Source organism: Eptatretus burgeri, chromosome 7 (genome assembly GCF_056783735.1).
Source record: "Eptatretus burgeri isolate ZD-2024b chromosome 7, Ebu_testis_v1, whole genome shotgun sequence".
Taxonomy (NCBI): Eukaryota; Metazoa; Chordata; class Myxini; order Myxiniformes; family Myxinidae; genus Eptatretus; species Eptatretus burgeri.
In genome coordinates, this window is record NC_140967.1 from 107439099 (window position 1) to 107446024 (window position 6926).

General features: G+C 41.1%; 1 long non-coding RNA gene across 1 annotated transcript; it reads right to left on the reverse strand.

The window, feature by feature from the left end:
- Nucleotides 1-2141: 2141 nt before the first annotated feature.
- LOC147024057 (uncharacterized) lies at nucleotides 2142-3596 on the reverse strand. The gene is made up of 3 exons (XR_015059766.1): nucleotides 3221-3596; nucleotides 2968-3126; nucleotides 2142-2435 (listed from the first exon to the last, which is right to left on the reverse strand). It is a non-coding gene; the product is annotated as an uncharacterized LOC147024057 (long non-coding RNA).
- Between the last annotated feature and the right edge of the window lie 3330 nt (nucleotides 3597-6926).

The window sequence follows — 6926 nt, forward strand, 5'->3', positions numbered from 1 at the left end:
TGGATAAAAGATTAGATGAGACAGACAATCCTAAATCCTGGAGTAAACCAATCAATAGAGTTGATGAAGTGTGCATGAGACACGATATTGATTATGGGAATATCACACAACGTTGGAAGAAAAGCATGAAGTTGATAGAGAAATGTTGTATAATTTGTCTCTGATACAAAATCCAACCTTGAGAGAAAAAGTTGATCGCTTCATTGTGAAGAAGATGATCAGTGCTAAATTGAAACTTGGACTTGGAAATTCAAAAAACTTATAGGCTCTAATGATGTCATTAAGACTGAAGAGAAATTAGCTGATGAATTACATAAACCAATATTCACAAAGTTTCAGAGAAGGAAAGTTTATTCCAAGGAAGTTGATTATATCTGGTCTGCTGATTTGATTGAACTCAATAATGATAAGGGGTACAAGTATGCTTTAACCGTTATTGATTTGAGGAGTAGATACGTATGGGTTGTACCATTAAAAAACAAAACAGGTAATACTCTTATGTTAGCCTTTCAACAGATATTTAATAAAAGTAAGAGAAAACCTAAAAAATTGTGGACTGATGAGGGTAGAGAGTTTTAGAACAAGACATTTATGAATTTTCTAAAAAATAACAGTATTACATTATACAGTACCTTTAATGAAGGGAAGGCAGTTGTTGTTGAACGTTTTAATCGTACCTTAAAAGAGAGACTATATAAAAAATTCACACAACTCGGTTCACAACAATGGTCATCTTTTATTCAGGATATTGTGGATAAGTATAATGACACGATTCACACGTCAACAAATATGAAACCATCAGAAATATTTACAAAATTAAAATATGAAAAAGAGATTAATGTCAGAAAACTTAAGTTCAAAGTTGGTGATATCGTAAGAATATATAGGTGGAAATCTCATTTTGAAAAGGGTTTTACTAAACGATGGACGAAAGAACTTTTTAAAATTGTTGATGTAATAGATACGGTTCCTTGGACTTATAAGATATATGATTTGGAAGGGGAAGAGATTTTAGGTTCATTTTATTCACAGGAATTACAAAAGACAAAGATAAATTGAAATTTCTTGACTCCGCCCCTTTTTGACTCCGCTCACACAAAACCCACCCACATAAACCCCACCCCACACAAACCCCTCACAAGCTCCCCACATAAACCCCCCCCCCCGAGAAAACTCTCTACCCCACACAAACCCCACACAAACCCCACCACACACAAACCCCACACAAACCCTGCCCACATAAACCCCACCCCACACAAACCCCTCACAAGCTCCACACACACAAACCCCACACAAGCTCCACCTATATTCATCATATTCACATAATTAGTGATTAGTTAAGTAGTTCCCCACACAGGACGTGTTTATTTAATTAAGAAAGTGTCCGCCCATCCACACATGCTCCACCCATCCACCCATCTCTCCACCCAGCCATTTATCCACACAAACCTCATCCACATAAGTCTCATCCACATTCACCCCGCCCACATAAACCAGGCCCACATAAACCCTGCCCACATAAACCCCTCCCACATAAGCTCTGCCCACACAAGCTCCACCCACATAAACCCTGCCCACATAAACCCTGTCCACATAAACCCTGCCCACATAAACCCTGCCCACATAAACGCCCCTCCCACCGAAGCCCCGCCCACACAAGCCCCACCCACACAAGCCCCACCCACACAAGCCCCACCCACACACACCCCGCCCACACAAGCCCCACCGAAGCCCCGCCCACATAAACCCCACCCACACAAGCCCCTCCCACACAAGCCCCACCCCCTCATCCCCCTGTGCGCCCCACCTTTGACCCACCACCTCCCTCATCCCACCCCCACCCTTCCCCACACACACACATGGGGAGGGGAGGGGTGGGATGAGGGGTGATGGGTCGTTGGGGGAGCGCACCTACCCCCCCCCCACCCGCCCAACCCCTCCCTCTCCTTCATGTCTTGATCCTCTTCTTGAAATTCAAAATCAAGTAATTGTAAACAAAACAAATATAATTTATTAAAATTGAAAATATTAAATATTCATTTGCGAGAATGTATAATCTTTCCCAGCAATCTTCTTCAGATGTCTTGTGATTTCGAAACTCAGACACAATATTCTGTTTTGAAACAAAAAGTGTTTAATAATTAGGTTTTATAAAGATAATTACATGGTAATATGAGTAAGCCTGTTGTTGGTTCTAAGTTCAAGCCTCGTTGACCACTGAATTAACACACCAGGAGCCTGTCATCCTTTCAAGGCCAATAAAATGAATTCCAGTGTACTGGCAAAATCGCGTCCAAACTAATGATGCAACCAACATAAGACGACATTCTAAAGAGAGAGTGATATTAATAAAAAAATAACTAAATAATAATTCAGAAACATTTACCTCCAGAAAATCATGTGTTGTACCAGATTGCTTATGTTGTGTGATCGAGCTGAAAAAAAAATAATAATAATAATAATAAGTCAAGGGTATAGATGGAGAGACAGACAGAGAGAGGTAGGTAGAAAGACAGACAGAGAGAGGTAGGTAGAAAGACAGACAGAGAGAGATACAAAGAGACAGACAGGGAAAGAGACACACACACACGCACACACACACACACACACATATATATATATATATACACACACACACACACACACACACACACACACACACACACACACACACACACACACACACACACACACACACACACACACACATACACATACACATACACATTCACATTCACATTCACATTCACATTCACATTCACATTCACATACACATACACACACATACACACACACAGACATACACATACACATACACATACACATACACATACACATACACATACACATACACATACACATACACATACACATACACAGACACAGACACAGACACAGACACAGACACAGACACATACACATACACACACAGACACACATATATACACACACACACACGTGTCTCACCATTGGTTTAATTCATTCGAGATCAGAGGCCGTGATAAGACTTCGTACCAGTCATTATAAATGTCTTTCAATTCTCTTCTAAAATCATTGACCTCTTCAATAAGAGCATTCATTTGATGCACCTCATCGTGATATGTAAACTCCACTTCTTCCAAGGACCTGCCAAGAAAAAAATATATATATCAGAATTATCACGATTTAATTTATAATCAATTGCTTCATCGTTCAAAGAGGAACCAATGCACAGGCTTACCAACTTTGTCATGAGCTGTTATCTTCATCAGAAGAGAGTGAGTCCATGTCTCAGTTTTTTTTACCATTGGTACAAGATGGCAAAAAGATCAGAGGCCGTGATAAGACGTCGTGTCAGTCTTTAAAAATGTTTTTCAATTGTCTTCTAAAATCATTGACCTCTTCAATAAGAGCATTCATTTGATGCACCTCGTCGTGATATGTAAACTGCTCTTCTTCCAAGGACCTGCCAAGAAAAAAAAAATATATCAGAATTATCACGATTTCATTTATAATCAATTGCTTCATCGTTCAAAGAGGAACCAACTTACCAACTTTGTGTTGAGCTGTTTTGTTCGCGGAAGAAAGATCGCTCATGTCTCAGTTGTAAAAATGAAAATCCCGTCTGGCAGAAAGTTTGTCTGGCGAATCACTTATAAGACAACAATGAGGAAATTACCTAATCATTGGGTGTAGCCACAGGAAATGACACTTCGGGTGAGCAGCTTGGAAAATAACTGGGCGATTATATTCTCAAATTGTATGAATCATTTTCAAAACATACTTAAAATACCCTAAAATGGTTTTGATTCAAATGTTTTCAGTTCGTGTTCTGAGATAAAATATAAACACGAGACCTTGTCTCACAGAATAGTTCCTGTTTTTCTTTTCAAAAAAAAAAAAACACTTCCTCATTTTCATGACACGAACTGAAAACATTTGAAACAAAACTTTTTTATGGCGTGGTTTATACACAAAAATGATTTGCAACTCGGGCGGTGGCCAGATGAGATCATTAAGAGAAGTTTATCATTTCATAATGACACAAAAGGGGTATCTTAAAAAATATAAAGATTCAAATGTTTTGTTTTTCAATATTTTAGATGGGGATTATTGTGCAAAGAAAATTAAACTATTGAAGGAATTTGAGAATGAACAAATCTTTATAGGTTCAATGAGTGAGCTGTTCAACCCCCAGGTGTTCAATTCAATGAGGTTCAACCTCCAGGTTAAAAGGGGAGACAAATAAATATACCTTGGGATAAAAAGGCGGTTTATTTTTAGGGGAAAAAAATAGGAATCGCTGAAAATCCCCCATTCATTTACATGGGGAAAAGTGAGCCAGAACCAGTATATTCACTCTACTATGATTGACCTGTCCCATTTATGCAGCTGCTTTGGCGAGAGGAGCATGGGAGGGGTCAAATATATATATATATATATATATATATATATATATATATATATATATATATATATATATATATATATATAAATAAATATATATATTAGGTGCAAATCAATAAGTATGAATTCCCCCTCCCCTCCCACCCCCTTGTGACATCGATGTGTTATTGCAAACAATGCCAAGTCTGTGTATGTCCTTGGTGGATATGCACATGAGGTCGGACATCAAATGGGGAATTGAGTTTATTTAATGTCGAAAGGTCACCAATTCCAATGGATCTGTGTGTGCATTATCCCTCTCTTCCCAGTTACATTATTAGATACCCTCCTACTTTTCCGAGAGCACCCACACCTGATCTGATGACCATCAATCTCATCTGTCCTGAAAGGTGGGAGCCTGGCCCACTTGCTCGGCTTCTGAATTTCATGGCACAAGGTTGTGCAAGGGCAGACACATAATTGTTCAATGGCGAAAAGGAGCGACAAGACTAATACAGGCCGACTGCTGAGCTCCACAGCGACAGTACTGCAGTGACAGTCCCAGAGATGACTTCCTCATTGAGTTTGTAGAGTTGAGTCGATAATCAGTGGGTCTCGTCTATCCTCGACCAGAACAAGCTTGTTCCACATGCGCACAGATCATCGTAACACTGTGCCTGTGTAATCTACATTCTACAGCTCTGCCTCACCTTGCAAAGACATGCCAATCCTTTCTACGTTACATCTCTATTTGTAATATGTCCCACTTGCAAGGCATTTATCAAGTCGTATTGTGCATGGAATTAATCCATCCATCTGTTGGGACTATACTCGGTGCAGAGAATTTGTGCTGCCGAAGCAGTCTCCTGGGCTATTGGACACAATCCTGGACAGGTAACCACTCCAACGCAGGACACCAGAAAGCTGGCACTCATTTTGCCGACCTCAGAAGGATGACATCAGGGGCTTGACTCAGCCTGTCATCCTTCTGAAGTCGGCGAAATGAGCACCAGTATACTGGTAATTATCCCTGTGTGTTGAACGCGACTAAAGGGTTGGCATCAGGAAGGGCATCCTGCCGTAAAAAAACATTGCCACAAGAAAGGATACCATGATTGGAACCTGCAAAAAGCTGACCCCTGCTCAGGGAAAAAGACTTTAAAATGGTGTGATGATGATATTAATTTTCTTCATTTGTTATTTTCATAATCATAAATTACTTGCTTGAGGGCTTCACATTCTCCTTCCATTGGCGGGAAGAACTGGCTAGGGGGGCGATCGTATCATTAGATTTGATGGGAAAATTGAGTGACATCTAGAATGCCTCCCACCCAGGGCTGGCAGGATTGCCTAGATGTATGCACGCTCGACTCTAAGCTGTCCAACCTGGGTTTGAATCTCGGCCCAGCTATAAACTGTCATCCCTGTGTTTTACAGGCAGGTCGATTCATAAATGTGTGTGACATCCCATGGATGGACATTACAAGGGGCATCCCATCTGTTGGCATTAGATGGTGGACGGTAAAGATCCCACAGTGTCCTTTGCAAAGAGTGCATGAGCTATCTCTGGCACCCTGAACAAATTCGAAATTTCTGCCCAAGTTACTTTGACTAGTGTCAGGCCTGGCCAGGCAGTTTGTGATAGACTGGTCAAAATCTTCCCTCGGCCAACCCCACAAGAACATGGGAATAATTGTGGCCAAAGAATGCTATGGCGTCTGGTCATGCGATGGGAATTGTTTACTCTCAGGCTATGGCGTCTGATCCTATCACTGTTTTCTCTGCTGAATAATTCTTCTGCACTTATTTTATCTTTAACTTTCATTATCTTAAACATCTCTGTCATATCACCTCCTAACCTCCTAACCACCTCCCAGCCTCGTATTGGCTTAGCGGTTAGAGTGGTGGCTTGGGAACCTAGCGTCCTGAGTTCGTGCACCATTGGCCACTGAATTAACACCAGGGGGTTGACTTAGCCTGTCATCCCTCCGAGGTCGGCGAAATGAGCACCAGTATACTGGTAATAGGGGCACTGCATCAGCAGCTTAGCTGCGCCCCTAACCAATGATGCAACCAGCAGCCAAAAGGCAGCACACGATGGGAACCGCCTCCTTTCTGGTGTGTAAAGCCCTGTCTCCTTCAAATGCTCCTCATAGCTGAGTCTTGTTCGGTCCAGAATCAATCTAGTTGCCCTGCACTGAAGCCTCTCCATGACATCTATGTCCTTCCTGAGTTGTGGTGACCAAAACTGAACACAATATTCTAGATGGGGCCCTCACTAAATTCCTGTACAATGTTAACACCACCTCTTTTGATTTATAATTGATTCTCCTCTTAATACAACCAAAACCCCCATTTACTTTACCTATAGCTGCCTGGCACAGTGTTACGTGCTTACCTCCCATATCTATTACCACCCCCACATCCTTCTCCTGTGTGACACACTCAAAAATTACCCCTTACATCCTGTAATCTCTATTTTCATTGTTATTTCCCATCCCAAACACCTTACACTTGCTCAGGTTAAATTACATCTACCAATCTTTTCCCCAATCTCTACA